This window comes from Procambarus clarkii, unplaced genomic scaffold (assembly GCF_040958095.1).
Source record: "Procambarus clarkii isolate CNS0578487 unplaced genomic scaffold, FALCON_Pclarkii_2.0 HiC_scaffold_470, whole genome shotgun sequence".
Lineage (NCBI taxonomy): Eukaryota > Metazoa > Arthropoda > Malacostraca > Decapoda > Cambaridae > Procambarus > Procambarus clarkii.
In genome coordinates this window covers 47145-64711 of record NW_027189503.1, presented here as the reverse complement: position 1 = coordinate 64711, position 17567 = coordinate 47145, and the positions used below count along the sequence as shown (strand labels likewise).

The 17567-nt window shown below is 41.0% G+C and overlaps 1 long non-coding RNA gene across 1 annotated transcript in view; it reads left to right on the top strand.

Annotated features, from left to right (window-relative positions):
* Positions 1-16488, top strand: part of LOC138361555 (uncharacterized) — a 48275-nt gene extending 31787 nt beyond the window's left edge. The window contains exons 2-3 of the long non-coding RNA XR_011227029.1: positions 12097-12169; positions 16406-16488. This is a non-coding gene — a long non-coding RNA (uncharacterized lncRNA). The remainder of the gene's footprint in view (positions 1-12096; positions 12170-16405) is intronic.
* Positions 16489-17567: the final 1079 nt, after the last annotated feature.

Genomic DNA, 17567 nt, shown 5'->3' with positions numbered 1-17567 from the left:
CTTTCAGGACTTGGCATATGTTGGGTATAAAATATCGTAATTTCAAACCGCGAATACGTGAATAGAGACAGAATTTAGTTTCAAAATATGGCTCAGGCCTCGAAATTGGGATGTTTGGGATATTTTGAAAACTGCAGGTGGGTTTGGTTCAATTGTGACCAAACGGCACTTTCATTACTTGGTAAATGTTGGGTAAAAAACAGTTGTAATTTCAAACTGCGAATACGTGCAGAGAGCCAGAACTTGGCTCCAAAATATGGCTCAGGCCTCGATATTATGATGTTTGGGATATTTTGAAAACTGCAGGGGGGTTTGAGACAAATGTGACCAAACGCCGCTTTCAGTACTTGGCATATGTTGGGTATAAAAAAGTGGTAATTTCAAACTGCGAAAACGTGCAGAGAGCCAGAATTTGGCTCCAAAATATGGCTCAGACGTCAAAATTGGGATATTTGGGATATTTCGAGAACTGCAGGGGAGTTTGTGCGAAATGTGACTCACTGCCGCTTTCAGGACTTGGCATATGTTGGGTATAAAATGTCGTAATTTCAAACCGCGAATACGTGCATAGAGCCAGAATTTGGCTCCAAAATATTGCTCACGCCACGAAATTGGGATGTTTGGGGTATTTCGAAAACTGCAGGGGAGTTTGTGCAAAATGTGACTCTCTGCCGCTTTCAGGACTTGGCATATGTTGGGTATAAAAAAAGTCGTAATTTCAAACCGCGAATACGTGCATAGAGCCAGAATTTGGTCCCAAAATATGGCTAAGGCCTCGAAATTGGGATGTTTGGGATAGTTTGAAAACTGCAGGGGAGTTTGTGCGAAATGTGACTCACTGCCGCTTTCAGGACTTGTCTTATGTTGGGTATAAAATATCGTAATTTCAAACCACGAATACGTGAATAGAGACAGAATTTGGTTTCAAAATATGGCTCAGGCCTCGAAATTGGGATGTTTGGGATATTTTGAAAACTGCAGGTGGGTTTGGGACAATTGTGACCAAACGCCGCTTTCAGTACTTGGTAAATGTTGGGTAAAAAACAGTTGTAATTTCAAACTGCGAATACGTGCAGAGAGCCAGAACTTGGCTCCAAAATATGGCTCAGGCCTCGATATTATGAGGTTTGGGATATTTTGAAAACTGCAGGGGGGTTTGAGACAAATGTGACCAAACGCCGCTTTCAGTACTTGGCATATGTTGGGTATAAAAAAGCGGTAATTTCAAACTGCGAAAACGTGCAGAGAGCCAGAATTTGGCTCCAAAATATGGCTCAGACCTCAAAATTGGGATATTTGGGATATTTCGAAAACTGCAGGGGAGTTTGTGCGAAATGTGACTCACTGCCGCTTTCAGGACTTGGCATATGTTGGGTATAAAATGTCGTAATTTCAAATTGCGAATACGTGCATTGAGCCAGAATTTGGCTCCAAAATATTGCTCAGTCCTTGAAATTGGGATGTTTGGGATATTTTGAAAACTGCAGGGACGGTTTGGGAAAAATGTGACCAAACGCCGTATTCAGTACTTGGCATATGTTGGGCATAAAAAAGGTCGTAATTTCAAACTGCGAATACGTGCAATGAGCCAGAATTTGGCTCTAAAATATTGCTCAAGCCTCGAAATTGGGATATTTGGGATATTTCGAAAACTGCAGGGGAGTTTGTGCGAAATGTGACTCACTGCCGCTTTCAAGACTTGGCATATGTTGGGTATAAAATGTCGTAATTTCAAACCGCGAATACGTGCATAGAGCCTGAATTTGGCTCCAAAATATGGCTCAGGCCTCGAAATTGGGATGTTTGGGATATTTTGAAAACTGCAGGGGAGTTTGTGCGAAATGTGACTCACTGCCGCTTTCAGGACTTGGCATATGTTGGGTATAAAATGTCGTAATTTCAAACCGCGAATACGTGCATAGAGCCAGAATTTGGCTCCAAAATATTGCTCACGCCACGAAATTGGGATGTTTGGGGTATTTCGAAAACTGCAGGGGAGTTTGTGCAAAATGTGACTCACTGCTGCTTTCAGTACTTGGCATATGTTGGGTATAAAAATCGCAATATCAAACTGCGAATACGTGCAGAGAGCCAGAATTTGGCTCCAAAATATGGCTCAGGCCTCAAAATTGGGATGTTTGGGATATTTTGAAAACTAAAGGGGGGGGTTTGGGACAAATGTGACCAAACGCCGCTTTCAGTACTTGGCATATGTTGGGTATAAAAAATTCGTAATTTCAAACTGCGAATACGTACAGAGAGCCAGAATTTGGCTCCAAAATATGGCTCAGGCCTCGAAATTGGGATATTTGGGATATTTCGAAAACTGCAGGGGAGTTTGTTCGAAATGTGACTCACTGCCGCTTTCAAGACTTGGCATATGTTGGGTATAAAATGTCGTAATTTCAAACTGCGAATACGTGCAGAGAGCCAGAATTTGGCTCCAAAATATTGCTCAAGCCTCGAAATTGGGATATTTGGGATATTTCGAAAACTGCAGGGGAGTTTGTTCGAAATGTGACTCACTGCCGCTTTCAGTACATGGCATATGTTGGGTATAAAAAGTCGTAATTTCAAACTGCGAATACGTGCAGAGAGCCAGAATTTGGCTCCAAAATATGACTCAGGCCTGAAAATTGGGATATTTGGGATATTTCGAAAACTGCAGGGGAGTTTGTGGGAAATGTGACTCACTGCCGCTTTCAGGACTTGGCATATGTTGGGTATAAAATGTTGTAATTTCAAACCGCGAATACGTGCATGGAGCCAGAATTTGACTCCAAAATATGGCTCAGGTCTCGAAATTGGGATGTTTGGGATATTTTGAAAACTGCAGGGAGGTTTGGGACAAATGTGACCAAACGCCGCTTTCAGTACTTGGAATATGTTGGGTATATAAAGTCGTAATTTCAAACTGCAAATACGTTCAGAGAGCCAGAATATGGCTCCAAAATATGGCTCAGGCCTAGAAATTGGAATATTTGGGATATTTTGAAAACTGCAAGAGAGTTTGTGCAAAATGTGACTCACTGCCGCTTTCAGGACTTGGCATATGTTGGGTATAAAAAGTCGTAATTTCAAACTGCGAATATGTGCATTAGCCAGAATTTGGCTCCAAAATACGGCTCAGGCCTCGAAATTGGGATGTTTGGGATATTTTGAAAACTGCAGGGGGGTTTGGGACAAATATGACCAAACGCTGCTTTCAGAACTTGGCATTTGTTGGGTATAAAAAGTCGTAATTTCATACTGCGAATACGTGCAAAGAGCTTGAATTTGGCTCCATAATATGGCTCAGGCCTCGAAATTGGGATGTTTGGGATATTTTGTAAACTGCAGGGAGGTTTGGGACAAATGTCACCAAACATTTCAGTACTTCGCATATGTTGGGTATAAAAAAGTCGTAATTTCAAAATACGAATTCGTTCAGAGAGCCAGAATTTGGCTCCAAAATATGGCTCAGGCCTCGAAATTGGGATGTTTGAGATATTTTGAAAACTGCAAGAAGGATTGAGACAAATGTGACCAAATGCCGCTTTCAGTACTTGGTATATGTTGGGTATAAAAAAGTCATAATTTCAAACTGCTAATATGTGCAGAGAGCCAGAATTTGGCTCCAAAACATGGCTCAGTCCTCGAAATTGGGATGTTTGGGATATTTTGTAAACTGCTGGGAGGTTTGGGACAAATGTGACCAAATGCCGCTTTCAGTACTTGGTATATGTTAGGTATAAAAATCGTAATTTCAAACTGCGAATACGTGTAGAGAGCCAAAATTTGGCTACAAAATATGGCTCAGGCCTCGAAATTGGGATGTTTGGGATATTTTGAAAACTGCAGGGGGGGTTTGGGACATAAGTGACCAAACGCCGCTTTCATTACTTGGCATATGTTGGGTATAAAAAAGAAGTAATATCAAACGGCGAATACGTGCAGAGAGCCAGAATTTGGCTCCAAAATATAGCTCAGGCCTCGAAATTGGGATATTTGGGATATTTCGAAAACTGCAGGGGAGTTTGTGCAAAATGTGACTCACTGCCGCTATCAGGACTTGGCATATGTTGGGTGTAAAAAGTCGTTATTTCAAACGGCGTATACGTGCATAGAGCCAGAATTTGGCTGCAAAATACGGCTCAGGCCTCGAAATTGGGATGTTTAGGATATTTTGAAAACTGCAGGGGGGTTTGTGACAAATGTCACCAAACGCTGCTTTCAGTACTTCACATATGTTGGGTATAAAAAAGTCGTAATTTCAAACTGAGAATACGTGCAGAGAGCCAGAATTTGGCTCCAAAATATGGCTCAGGCCTCGAAATTGGGATGTTTGGGATATTTTGAAAACTGCAGGGGGGTTTGGGATATATGTGACCAAACGCCGTTTTCATTACTAGGCACATGTTGGCTATAAAAAATCGTAATTTCAAACGGCGAATACGTGCAGAGAGCCAGAATTTGGCTCCAAAATATAGCTCAGGCCTCGAAATTGGGATATTTGGGATGTTTCCAAAATTGCAGGGGAGTTTGTGCAAAATGTGACTCACTGCCGCTATCAGGACTTGGCATATGCTGGGTGTAAAAAGTCGTAATTTCAAACTGCGAATACGTGCATAGAGCCAGAATTTGGCACCAAAATATTGCTCAGTCCTCGAAATTGGGTAGTTTGGGATATTTTGAAAACTGCAGGGGGGTTTGGGACAAATATGACCAAACGCTGCTTTCAGAACTTGGCATTTGTTGGGTATAAAAAGTCGTAATTTCAAACTGCGAATACGTGCAAAGAGCTTGAATTTGGCTCCAAAATATGGCTCAGGCCTCGAAATTGGGATGTTTGGGATATTTTGTAAACTGCAGGGAGGTTTGGGACAAATGTGACAAAACGCCCCTTTCAGTACTTGGCATATGTTGGGTATATAAAGTCGTAATATCAAACTGCGTATACGTGCATAGAGCCAGAATTTGGCTCCAAAATACGGCTCAGGCCTCGAAATTGGGATGTTTAGGATATTTTGAAAACTGCAGGGGGGTTTGGGACAAATGTCACCAAACATTTCAGTACTTCGCATATGTTGGGTATAAAAAAGTCGTAATTTCAAACTGCGAATACGTGCAGAGAGCCTGAAGTTGGCTTCAAAATATTCCTCAGTCATCAAAATTGGGATATTTAGGATATTTCGAAAACTGCAGGGGAGTTTGTGGGAAATGTGACTCACTGCCGCTTTTAGGACTTGGCATATGTTGGGTATAAAAAAGTCGTAATTTCAAACTGAGATTACGTGCAGATAGCCAGAATTTGGCTCCAAAATATGGCTCAGGCCTCTAAATTGGGATGTTTGGGATATTTTGAAAACTGCAGTGGGGATTGGGACAAATGTCACCAAACATTTCAGTACTTCGCATATGTTGGGTATAAAAAAGTCGTAATTTCAAACTACGAATACGTGCAGAGAGCCAGAATTTGGCTCGAAAATATGTCTCAGGCCTCGAAATTGGGATGTTTGGGATATTTTGAAAACTGCAGGGGGGATTGGGACAAATGTGACCAAACGCCGCTTTCAGAATTTGGCATATGTTGGGTATAAAAAGTCGTAATTTCAAATTGCAAAAACGTGCAGAGAACCAGAATTTGGCTCGAAAATATGGCTCAGGCCTCGAAATTGAGATGTTTGGGATATTTTGAAAACTGCAGTGGGGATTGGGACAAATGTGACCAAACGCCGCTTTCAGAACTTGGCATATGTTGGGTATAAAAAAGTCGCAATTTCAAACTACGAATACGTGCAGAGAGCCAGAATTTGGCTCCAAAATATGGCTCAGGCCTAGAAATTGGGATATTTGGGATATTTCGAAAACTGCGGGGAGTTTGTGCAAAATGTGACTCACTGCCGCTTTCAGGACTTGGCATATGTTGGGTATAAAATGTCGTAATTTCAAACCGCGAATACGTGCATGGAGCCAGAATTTGGCTCCAAAGTATGGCTAAGGCCTCGAAATTGGGATGTTTGGAATATTTTGAAAACTGCAGGGGGGGTTTGGGACAAATGTGACCAAACGCCGCTTTCAGTACTTTGCATATGTTGGGTATAAAAAAGTCGTAATTTCAAACTGCGAATACGTGCAGAGAGCCAGAATTTGGCTCCAAAATATTGCTCAAGCCTCGAAATTGGCATATTTCGGATATTTCGAAAACTGCAGGGGAGTTTGTGCGAAATGTGACTCACTGCAGCTTTCAGTACTTGACATATGTTGGGTATAAAAAAGTCGTAATTTCAAACTGCGAATAAGTGCAGAGAGCCTGAGTTTGGCTCCAAAATATGGCTCACGCCTCGAAATTGGGATGTTTGGGGTATTTTGAAAACTGCAGGGGGGTTTGGGACAGATGTAACCAAACGCCGCTTTCAGTACTTGGCATATGTTGGCTATAAAAAGTCGTAATTTCAAACTGCGAATACGTGCAAAGAGCTTGAATTTGGCTCCAAAATATGGCTCAGGCCTCGAAATTGGGATGTTTGGGATATTTTGTAAACTGCAGGGAGGTTTGGGACAAATGAGACAAAACGCCGCTTTCAGTACTTGGCATATGTTGGGTATATAAAGTCGTAATTTCAAAATGCGAATACGTGCAGAGAGCCAGAATTTGGCTCCAAAATATGGCTCAGGCCTCGAAATTAGGATATTTGTGATATTTTGAAAACTGCAGGGGAGTTTGTGCAAAATGTGACTGACTGCTGCTTTAAGTACTTGGCATTTGTTGGGTATAAAAAGTCGTAATTTCAAACTGCGAATACGTGCAGAGAGCCAGAATTTGGCTCCAAAATATGGCTCAGGCCTCGAAATTGTGATGTTTGGGATATTTTGAAAACTGCTGGGGGGTTTGGGATATATGTGATCAAACGCCGCTTTCATTACTAGGCACATGTTGGCTATAAAAAAGTCGTAATTTCAAACCGCGAATACGTACAGAGAGCCAGAATTTGGCTCCAAAATATGGCTCAGGCCTCGAAATTGGGATGTTTGGGATATTTTGAAAACTGCAAGAAGGATTGAGACAAATGTGACCAAACGCCGCTTTCAATACTTGGTATATGTTGTGTGACGGTAACGCGTTGGTGTTCGGCTGTTCAAAAGCTAGGGGTATGGCCTCGTCACATATAGAAAAAAAAATAGAAAATTTGGAACTTCGTCTGTGGTAAGGTAAGGAGAAGACACACAAAACACAAGTAAATTTTAACAATGAAATTTTCATTACGTTAAAGAAAGCAAAACATGAATAAAATGGACATACAAATTCGTATAATAAAATCAATCAATCAAAGTAATAAGAATAATCAAATGGCAAAATGAAAAGTTACGTTAAGACAAGTGAGCAAATAACCAGTGTATGATAAACAAAGTAAATAGGTGCCGGAATATTGGCTTCAAGCTATCACTTCTCTTAGTACACGTAAGCCTGGGGCTTAGTCTACCAACGAGACGTGTTAACTTGTCGAAAGCACGGGATATTCTGAAGACTGAGGTCGTGGCGGCCCCAGACATCAAGTAGTATGGTGGGTAGAGTGCAGTCGCAGCTGGACCCGCAGCCAATCAGCGAGGAGCAGGCGACAAGACAGGTAGTTTGGCGGTTCGAAATGGAGCAGGTGTTCCTGGCTGCATACGTTTTGCTCTCTGGCAAAACTTGGAGATGTTGTTGTCGTTGTTGAATATTTCTTCCATATTAGTTTTGTATAGATTTGTAGTGACGTATTTGGAGGGAAGAGCAGGCACAATCTCTTGAAGGAGATTATTGTCACAGTTGGGTATAAAAAAGTCGTAATTTCAAACTGCGAATACGTGCAGAGAGCCAGAATTTGGCTCCAAAACATGGCTCAGTCCTCGAAATTGGGATGTTTGGGATATTTTGAAAACTGCTGGGAGGTTTGGGACAAATGTGACCAAATGCCGCTTTCAGTACTAGGCACATGTTGGCTATAAAAAAGTCGTAATTTCAAACCGCGAATACGTACAGAGAGCCAGAATTTGGCTCCAAAATATGGCTCAGGCCTCGAAATTGGGATGTTTGGGATATTTTGAAAACTGCAAGAAGGATTGAGACAAATGTGACCAAACGCTGCTTTCAATACTTGGTATATGTTGTGTGACGGTAACGCGTTGGTGTTCGGCTGTTCAAAAGCTAGGGGTATGGCCTCGTCACATATAGAAAAAAAAATAGAAAATCTGGAACTTCGTCTGTGGTAAGGTAAGGAGAAGGGTATGTTGGGTATAAAAAGTCGTAATTTCAAACTGCGAATACGTGCAGAGAGCCAGAATCTGGCTCCAAAATATTGCTCAGGCCTCTTAATTGGGTTATTTGGGATATTTCGAAAACTGCAGGGGAGTTTGTGCAAAATGTCACTCACTGCCGCTTTCAGGACTTGGCATATGTTGGGTATAAAAAGTCGTAATTTCAAACTGCGAATACGTGCATAGAGCCAGAATTTGGCTCCAAAATACGGCTCAAGCCTCGAAATTGGGATGTTTGGGATATTTTGAAAACTGCAGGGGGGTTTGGGAAAAATATGACCAAACGCCGCTTTCAGAACTTTGCATATGTTGGGTATAAAAAGTCGTAATTTCAAACTGTAAATACGTGCAGAGAGCCAGAATTTGGCTCTATAATATGGCTCAGGCCTCGAAATTAGGATATTTGGGATATTTTGAAAACTGCAGGGAGGTTTGGGACAAATGTGACCAAACGCCGCTTTCAGTACTTGGCATGTGTTGGGTATATAAAGTCGTAATTTCAAACTGCGAATACGTGCAGAGAGCCAGAATTTGGCTCCAAAATATGGCTCAATCCTCGAAATTGGGATGTTTGGGATATTTTGAAAACTGCAGGGGGGTTTGGGACATATGTGACCAAACGCCGCTTTCATTACTTGGCATATGTTGGGTATAAAAAAGTCGTAATTTCAAACGGCGAATACGTGCAGAGAGCCAGAATTTGGCTCCAAAATATAGCTCAGGCCTCGAAATTGGGATATTTGGGATATTTCGAAAACTGTAGGGGAGTTTGTGCAAAATGTGACTCACTGCTACTATCAGGACTTGGCATATGTTGGGTGTAAAAAGTCGTTATTTCAAACTGCGTATACGTGCATAGAGCCAGAATTTGGCTCCAAAATACGGCTCAGGCCTCGAAATTGGGATGTTTAGGATATTTTGAAAACTGCAGGGGGGTTTGTGACAAATGTCACCAAACGCTGCTTTCAGTACTTCACATATGTTGGGTATAAAAAAGTCGTAATTTCAAACTGAGATTACGTGCAGATAGCCAGAATTTGGCTCCAAAATATGGCTCAGGCCTCTAAATTGGGATGTTTGGGATATTTTGAAAACTGCAGTGGGGATTGGGACAAATGTCACCAAACATTTCAGTACTTCGCATATGTTGGGTATAAAAAAGTCGTAATTTCAAACTACGAATACGTGCAGAGAGCCAGAATTTGGCTCGAAAATATGTCTCAGGCCTCGAAATTGGGATGTTTGGGATATTTTGAAAACTGCAGGGGGGATTGGGACAAATGTGACCAAACGCCGCTTTCAGAATTTGGCATATGTTGGGTATAAAAAGTCGTAATTTCAAACTGCAAAAACGTGCAGAGAACCAGAATTTGGCTCGAAAATATGGCTCAGGCCTCGAAATTGAGATGTTTGGGATATTTTGAAAACTGCAGTGGGGATTGGGACAAATGTGACCAAACGCCGCTTTCAGAACTTGGCATATGTTGGGTATAAAAAAGTCGCAATTTCAAACTACGAATACGTGCAGAGAGCCAGAATTTGGCTCCAAAATATGGCTCAGGCCTAGAAATTGGGATATTTGGGATATTTCGAAAACTGCGGGGAGTTTGTGCAAAATGTGACTCACTGCCGCTTTCAGGACTTGGCATATGTTGGGTATAAAAAGTCGTAATTTCAAACTGCGAATACGTGCATAGAGCCAGAATTTGGCTCCAAAATACGGCTCAGTCCTCGAAATGGGGATGTTTGGGATATTTTGAAAACTGCAGGGGGGTTTGGGACAAATGTCACCAAACACCGCTTTCAGTACTTCGCATATGTTGGGTATAAAAAAGTCGAAATTTAAAACTGCGAATACGTGCAGAGAGCCAGAATTTGGGTCCAAAATATGGCTCAGGCCTCGAAATTGGGATGTTTGGGATATTTTGAAAACTGCAGGGGGGTTTCGGCTCTGCCCGAAACGCTGCGCGTGCTAGTGGCTTTACAAGACTGTAATTACCATATTTGTATCCTCACATTCCTTATGTACATTCTTGTATATGCATAAATAAAATAAATAAAATAAAATAAATAAAATGTGTGTCCAAACGGCGCTTTCATTACTTCGCATATGTTGGGTATAAAAAAGTCGTAATTTCAAACTGAGAATACGTGCAGAGAGCCAGAATTTGGCTCCAAAATTTAGCTCAGGCCTCGAAATTGGGATATTTGGGATGTTTCCAAAACTGCAGGGAAGTTTGTGCAAAATGTGACTCACTGCCGCTATCAGGACTTGGCATATGCTGGGTATAAAAAGTCGTAATTTCAAACTGCGTATACGTGCATAGAGCCAGAATTTGGCTCCAAAATACGGCTCAGGCCTCGAAATTGGGATGTTTAGGATATTTTGAAAACTGCAGGAGGGTATGGGACAGATGTAACCAAACGCCGCTTTCAGTACTTGGCATATGTTGGGTAAAAAAAGTCGTAATTTCAAGCTGCGAATACGTGCAGAGAGCCAGAATTTGGCTCTATAATATGGCTCAGGCCTCGAAATTAGGATATTTGGGATATTTTGAAAACTGCAGGGAGATTTGGGACAAATGTGACCAAACGCCGCTTTCAGTACTTGGCATATGTTGGGTATATAGATTCGTAATTTCAAAATGCGAATACGTGCAGAGAGCTAGAATTTGGCTCCAAAATATGGCTCAGGCCTCGAAATTGGGATATTTGTGATATTTTAAAACTGCAGGGGGTTTGGGATATATGTGACCAAACGCCGCTTTCATTACTAGGCACATGTTGGCTATAAAAAAGTCGTAATTTCAAACGTCGAATACGTGCAGAGAGCCAGAATTTGGCTCCAAAATATAGCTCAGTCCTCGAAATTGGGATATTTGGGATGTTTCCAAAACTCCAGGGGAGTTTGTGCAAAATGTGACTCACTGCCGCTATCAAGACTTGGCATATGCTGGGTATAAAAAGTCGTAATTTCAAACTGCGTATACGTGCATAGAGCCAGAATTTGGCTCGAAAATACAGCTCAGGCCTCGAAATTGGGATGTTTAGGATATTTTGAAAACTGCAGGGAGGTTTGGGTCAAATGTCACCAAACGCCGCTTTCAGTACTTCGCATATGTTGGGTATAAAAAGTCGTAATTTCAAACTGTGAATACGTGCAGAGAGCCAGAATTTGGCTCCAAAATATGGCTCAGGCCTCAAAATTGAGATGTTTGGGATATTTTGAAAACTGCAGTGGGGATTGGGACAAATGTGACCAACCGCCGCTTTCAGAACTTGGCATATGTTGGGTATAAAAAAGTGATGTGGAAAGCATGGGGGATTTTTTTTATATTGCAGAATGGTGACTGATAGGGGCTAGTGTGTGATGCTTTCCTACTAATCCAGACCCACTCAGATGCACCTGCTATATTTAGATCAACAACACTGCTGATCTATGATTCATCCAGCGTCTAATGTCACTTAGTGGAGAGATTTAGCAAGAGGTCAGCAGCAGATCAACTTTTTCTAAATACCATGTTGGCGATCACAGCAAACAATGAGGGTGAAAAAAAGTTCATTTGCTGAGAGATTGTAATTCAGTAGAACTCCATTCACACTGACTGATGCCAAAATCTAGTACATCCATATCAGCCTGGATAGCTCCAGGGAGCCTCTGGCTCTTTGCCAAGTAAATGATGTTTCATTACATTCATTTTTTTTTTTACCCTGTCTGTAAGACATCGTTTTCTACAGATAAAATAATAACTATTTGGTATTTTTGAACATCATTCTCATAAATTTCTGCTCTGTTTAATTGAAGCCTTTTTATTTCAGCCATCCAACTATTATGAAGCTAAATGAGCTACGTAACAGCAATCCACGATTAGCAGAACTCACTACCAAACAGGTAAGTGGGAGGGATGAAGTTTGATGCAAATGACAGATAAGGACACACTTTAAAAGGATTCAGTATAAGTAGACAAATAAACACACAATTTAACAGGAGCATCTCTAAGCAGTAGCGTATATACTAAGCCTACAAACATAGGATTAATGCCTAAACAGTAGGAGTGAGTGCTCCCAAAGACACAAAGCCAGTGTTCTAAACACTTATATTCGTCGAGCCCTTACCCACTGCTCAGAATGGAGCAACGTGAGTACGGAGTTTGAAAGTTAACTGAAGTGTTGGTGAACAATGGATATAGCAACAAAGAAATAAACGCCACATAAGATGACACCTGGACCAGGTACAATCCTGAACCTAGAACAGAAACCACAACACCTCCAATAATATTATATTACAAATCGGATTTGGAAGGAAGGATTGGGCTACAGGAAGGATTGGGCTACAGGAAGGATTGGTCTACAAGAAGGATTGGGCTACAGGAAAGATTGGGCTACAGGAAGGATTGAGCTACAGGAAGGATTGAGCTACATGAAGGATTGGTCTACAGGAAGGATTGGGCTACAAGAAGGATTGGGCTACAGGAAAGATTGGGCTACAGGAAGGATTGAGCTACATCTCCAAATGTATATTTGCCAGATAATTTGGCACTAAAAACAAAACGCATATATTATTGTTTAGACTAAATCCGCTACTCATTACTTTCCTGAAGTTGTCGTATATACACTACAAAATCTGCGTGTAAATCACCACAATTAACACGTGATGAAAATGTGAGTGACAGACTACGAAGGAAGAATTGAAACAGGAATTTCTTTAAGTATTTTCGTATTTAATAATACATCTTCAGAAGGGTGTTTCAATTCTTCCTTCGAGGTCTGACACTGTCACTACAGAACATGAATGTATTTCAAATCAAATCAAATGTTTATTTAGGTAAGGTACATACATACAAGAGATTTTACAAAGAGTGATGGATTTATAGATAGGGCTAGTACATACAATGCCTAAAGCCACTATTACGCAAAGCGTTTCGGGCATGAAACGTTGCAACAATGAATAATGAGAGCAATTATTATATGGATGGCGTAATAACAGGGGAGCATTAGCGCCTCTGGTGGTCAGATGCTTAACTGTATTAGAGGTTGACAGTTTAGATATTATAGTGAAGTAAGGGTGAGTGGCGCGTCTGGGAGTCCCACTTCTTAACGTGTGGCTCAGTTGTCGACCAGCCGCCGCCTGGCAAGGGTCACGTTGATTACCAGTGTGCAAAAAATAAATGTGTTACAGATATCATTACTCAATCATAATATAGAAAGCATTGTTCGGGGTGTGTACTTCATGTTGTTATTCGTTATTATTTTGTATATTATATGTATTTAGACAAAATATAGAGGAGGTTGTCAGGTGGCAGCCATAGGTGTACCCGCTAGTTAAGTCATTAGGGCGCTTGTGGTGGCCTTAATAGCCATGCCAGTAGTTAGCCAGCAATCTTAAGGTTATCTTGAGATGATTTCGGGGCATAACGTCCCCCGCGGCCCGGTCCTCGACCAGGCCTTCTTTTTCTTACACATCCCCAGGAAGCAGCAGCCCATAGCAGCTGTCTAACTCCCAGGTACTTATTTACTGATAGGTAAACAGGGTCATCAGGGTGAAAGAAAGTGCCCATTTGTTTCAGATCGAACCCGGAACCTCAGGATTACGATTACGAAGCGCTGTCCACTCGGCTGTCAGGCCCCTTAAAACAACCCAAAGAGAAATCTTCGACATATTTTGATGAAAATCTGAATGAAACGAAAAATGTTGGCCACAGATTGTGTGAAGATGGTGGGGGGGGGGGGGGGGATTGAGGGGGTGCAGGTTAGTACGATGAGCATGATTCAGAATGATGGAAGGAGAAGGGCTCCTATGATGAACTGACCTAAGGGCCACCATCTACAGTGGCCTCGACGGGGACAGGACGGCGGCGCCTTGCCAAAGGTCAGCCTTCCTACTCCCCCCCCCCCTTATTTTATTGAGGATTTGTCTTGTGTATATTGTGAACAAGAGGAATGACTCGGCATTTACGACTTGAGTGGTTAAGCGGGTTCATGGGTTAATAATCCTATGGGGGAAACAACACATCTATTTTCTGTGTTACATTGTGGCTTGTTGAGCTTGAAGCTGTTGTCCAGCCTGTCTGTGTCAAATATGACATTTTAGAGAAGTGGTCTGTATTAATAGCCTCCAACTTGGTCAGTATTATAATTTTTTTTTTAATTTGTAATACTGACCAAGTTGGAGGTTATAAATACAAAGCACTTCTCTAAAAGACTTTACAAAGTATAAAGCAATGCATTAAAATAGTATTACAAAGGCCTCGGCTGTTATTCATTTATTTATATATCTATAAGAAGTTACATTGGGTTTCTGAGAGTACACGGCATGATGTGTTTACATTCTTGTAAAGCCACTAGTACGCATAGCGCTTCGGGCAGGGCCTTAATCTAACAGATAATATTAAGAAGGTAATTTCTAGCAAAATTTATAGGCTAATCTATCAAAATCTACAACAATTTAAACATTTATAGTGTTAATCCTTCAAAGATTCGAGGTAGTGACAGTTGAACAAGTTCTGGCATGATTGTTGTTGCAGTCTTGAACTTTCTCCAAAGCGGAAAATCATTGATGTGTTTTTGAAGTGAAGTTTCCATATTAGGACACAGTAGGCCAGATGGGACCACAACAGAGACTCGTACAGTTCAATATTCAATGTTGTTCGTTTAAGTCAAAGATTCGTTTAACTATTTTTAAGGATTGTTTTCATATTAACTGTGAGTCCCAGATGTTTAATGGCTGGTACATCATAACTCCTAGGTAATATTGACTTAAATTTACCAGAGGGCCACCATTTCTCCATAGTGTCCTCTACGGCAACAGGAAGCCGGCGGCTTGTCAAAGGTTCCCCTACGGTTCCTGAGGAATTTGTCTATCTGTATTTTGAGCGCGCAAACTGCTGCATTATGACATTAAAGGTAGTTTCATAATATGTACACGGTGTCTTGTAGCTAAGGTAAAGGTGGCATATAATGTTTAGCAACAAGTCGCCCTAGATTGTTTAGTGTTAACGACTAGGGCGATGGAGTGGTCATATCAGGATAACAATTGTGCAGATAAATGAGGAAGATAATTGCAGACGAGGAGTCACAATAACGGGGGCTGAAATATGTTGACCAAACCACACACTAGAAAGTGAAGGGACGACTAGATAATTGTTTATCTAATAGATGGAAGATGTTAATTGTTTCCATCTTGTTTACTCTGCGATATAAAATGAATTCACCTGTAAATGGTCATTTTTGACAATGTAACCACTAGGCTTCTAACGTTGGTTTAGTGCTCAGAGCAACCCGTTCTCGCAAATTTAATAAGTCAATATTGACTTATTAACTACGTGCATAGGTGATATACTAAACATAATAGATACCCTTAAAAAGATTCATAGAAAACACCGACCTTACCTAACCTTGTTAGTATCTTAAGATAAGCATCTTATTGCTTCGTAATTACAATTATTACTTAACCTATACCTATTATAGGTTAGGTAATAATTGTAATTACGAAGCAATAAGATGCTTATCTTAAGATACTAACAAGGTTAGGTAAGGTCGGTGTTTTCTATGAATCTTTTAAAGGGTATCTGTTATGTTAAGTATGTCACCTATGCACATATTTAATAAGAAAATATTGACTTATTAAATTTGCGAGAACGGGTTGCTCAGAGACCATATACTGTACTTGAGAGGTTTTAAACACGTTATTTATATAATTTAGGCCAATAGACAACTAAATAAATTAATAATACACAGTACTTTTATCTAAGGTTAGCTAAAGGTTTGTTTTAGTGGAAGACCGTAATAAGGTAATGTGTTTCTATGTAACTTTAAAAGAACATTGATGCTTTACCATAGACTCATGAGTCCAAGACAAAAATGTATTCCGTTAGGCTATTGCAGTCTTATCAGTCTTGCCTACTCGCTATTGTTGTTACAATCTGTAATTAATCTCTATTGCAATTACACCTTTTCCAGTGATTGGTTCCAGTGTTCTTGAAATTCATAATTATATTTTGCTACTCGATTGCATTTGAAATAAACTGTTTATACTTACCCTGGTGCTACATAGCCTTCCTGGTTTGGTGCCTTCTTTTGATAATTACTTATACTTACCCTTAGTATATGTAAAAAAATATTTTTTCAGGAGTGTGACACGTGTGGACAAGTGTTGGATCAGAGGAGTCAAGGTAAAGTGCTTATTTAACAACTAGTTCTGGGGAGGAGCGGGTGGAACTAGATGGACGTAGTCAACTTCACACTCTTGTTACACTGGTTTGTGCCTCGGAGAGGCTGCAGGAGCCAGTAAGTTCAGTAGAACTTCGGTTTCAACTCCTTTTGACCAAGTCGGAGCTCAGTCGATTACGGCAGCGTCTGGGATGCTCTCGGATGCAGGTTCGAATCCTCGTCCCGGCCCTTGTAGATTTGTACACTCTTGTTAGCAGGCTGAGAGCTTTTCTTTCCCATCGATTTATTTATAGAAGAGTTAGCAATAAGTCGGCTGGGTTTATTAACGTATTGTTTTTAGGCCCCGTGCAGAGAGCCAGAATTTGGCTCAGGTATCGGATTTGGGATGTTTGGGATATTTTGAAAACTGCAGGGGGGTTTGGGCAAAATGTTACCCACCGGTGCTTTCAGTAATTGGCAGATTTTTGGTATAAAAAGCCGGAATTTCAAACTGCGAATACGTGCAGAGAGCCAGAATTTGGCTCCAAAATATGGCTCAGGTATCGGATTTGGGATGTTTTGGGATATTTTAAAAACTGCAGGGGGGTTTGGGCAAAATGTGACCCACCGCCGCATTCAGTAATTGGCATATTTTCGGTATAAAAAGCCGGAATTTCAAACTGCGAATACGTGCAGAGAGCCAGCATTTGGCTCCAAAATATGGCTCAGGTATCGGATTTGGGATGTTTGGGATATTTTAAAAACTGCGGGGGGTTTGGGACAAATGTGACCCACCGTCGCTTTCAGTAATTGGCTAATTTTTGGAATAGAAAGTCGGATTTTCACACTGCGAATAGGTGCAGAGAGCCAGAATTTGGGTCCAAAATATGGCTCCGGTATCGAATTTGGGATGTTTGGGATATTTCTAAAACTGCAGGGGGGTTTGGGCAAAATATGACCCACCGCTGCTTTCAGTAATTGGTATATTTTCAGTATAAAAAGTCGGAATTTCAAACTGCGAATAGGTGCAAAGATCCAGAATTTGGGCCCAAGATATGGCTCAGGTATCGAATTTGGGATGTTTGGGATATTTTGAACACTGCAGGGGGGTTTGGGCAAAATGTTACCCACCGGTGCTTTCA